This window comes from Amphimedon queenslandica, unplaced genomic scaffold, assembly GCF_000090795.2.
Source record: "Amphimedon queenslandica unplaced genomic scaffold, v1.1 AMPQUscaffold_6235_Cont21804, whole genome shotgun sequence".
Taxonomy (NCBI): domain Eukaryota; kingdom Metazoa; phylum Porifera; class Demospongiae; order Haplosclerida; family Niphatidae; genus Amphimedon; species Amphimedon queenslandica.
Window position 1 is genome coordinate 1 of NW_003553471.1, and position 1,829 is coordinate 1,829.

General features: G+C 30.3%; 2 long non-coding RNA genes across 2 annotated transcripts; both read left to right on the forward strand.

The window, feature by feature from the left end:
* The first annotated feature begins 237 nt into the window (after positions 1-237).
* LOC109592120 (uncharacterized) lies at positions 238-457 on the forward strand. The gene is made up of 2 exons (XR_002190187.1): positions 238-336; positions 398-457. It is a non-coding gene; the product is annotated as an uncharacterized LOC109592120 (long non-coding RNA).
* Positions 458-671: 214 nt separating this feature from the next.
* LOC105316004 (uncharacterized) lies at positions 672-1,586 on the forward strand. The gene is made up of 3 exons (XR_002190186.1): positions 672-761; positions 1,339-1,437; positions 1,491-1,586. It is a non-coding gene; the product is annotated as an uncharacterized LOC105316004 (long non-coding RNA).
* Positions 1,587-1,829: the final 243 nt, after the last annotated feature.

Sequence of the window (1,829 nt, forward strand, 5' to 3'; positions counted from 1 at the left end):
CAGAGCGGGTAGGGAGAGAAAATAAGATTCTTTCGGTGTTTGAACAATCCTGACCAAAGAGAGCTGGAATGAAAGAATTGGAAATGGTTGATTCAAGATCATCAAAAAGATATCCACAGTCCTTTGTGACCCGTTGCAGAAATGTCCACTCATGTTGAAGGGATTTATTATTATTATTATTATTATTATTATTATTATTATTATCATCATCATCATCATCATCATCATTATTAGAATACACCACTTGGTAATGCCTGTTTAAGAGGATATACAGGAATAGTTGAAGTACTACTGGAGCATGGTGTAGCTAATATCAATCACACTAATAAACAAGAAGTAAGAGACAAAATAATGATGATATTATTTATTGTCATTATTATCATTATCATCATGCTAGCGTACACCACTTGCTATGGCATGTATAGAAGGACATACAGAAACAGTTAAACTACTACTGGAGCATAAGAAAATTGATGTCAATGTCATTGATAAAAATGGAGTAAGAAATAGTATTTACATAGTATTATTATTATATTAAGAACTAGTTAAACAAGCTTATTCATTATTTGGGCGAGCATTTATTATTATTATTATAATATTATTATTATTATATTATTATTATTATTATTATTATTATTATTATCATTATTATTATGTAGCTTACACCACTTTGCAATGCCAGTATACCAGGACATGCAGAAATAGTTGAACTACTACTGGAGCATCCTGTGGCTAATGTTGATCACACTGATAAGGATGATGTAAGAGATATAATAATACTGCAGTTTCATTGCATTTCATTTTGTGGTTTAGTGGTTTGTGTAAATAAGATTCTACCATGCCAAATTTAAATTGACCAATCAGATTGCAGAATACCAGGTTTTTAAATCTATTAGATACCTCCCAGGAACACGCAGTCGCTCAGTTAATAAATGAATGACTCTAGAATGAATAGAATGACTCTGGAGAAGTCCCTTTGTCTTTTTTGCTTCATTTGATTTGTTTGTTTTTTGCTGTAGTCACACTGGAAAAGTTTACAATATGTAAAAATAAATGATAATGCATGTCAAACCACAGAAAAATGTCTATTTTGAGATTTGATCTATGCTAACATTTTTTTTCTTCACCAGTTCTAATCACAACATCACTACACAAAAAGCAAAGTAGCAAACTCATATAGAACTCACCTTATAAATTAACTGTTGACATACATATAAATGCATATACATAGATTGCACATAGGCCCTTCAATCATGAACTGTAGGCTTCATTCCAAATTATAAAGTCATTAAAGCACCATTCCCTTTCATCCCTTTATTTCATGTTATTGTCCTGTAGGATACACCACTTATTATGGCTTGTATAGGAGGACATAAAGAAGTAGTTGAGCTACTAATAAAGTATAAAGCTGATGTCAATCACACTAATAAACAAGAAGTAAGAATCACAGTAATTAATAAATTGTTGTTATTATTATTATTATTATGTAGCATACACCACTTGTTTTAGCCTGTATGGGAGGGCATGCAGAAATAATTGAACTACTAAAGGAGATTGGTAAAGTTGATATCAATGTTACTGATAAACGAAAGGTGAGAATTAATATATTAATATTAATATTTATTATTATTATTATTATTATTATTATTATCATTATGTAGAATGCACCACTTGTTTTGGCTTGTATGGCAGGACAAAAAGAAGCAGTTGAACAATTACTGAAGATTGGAGCTGATGTCAATGTCACTGATGAACAAAATGTACAACCATTAATACATTAAAATTATTATTATTATTATGTAGCGTGCATCACTTGTTATTGCCTGTGA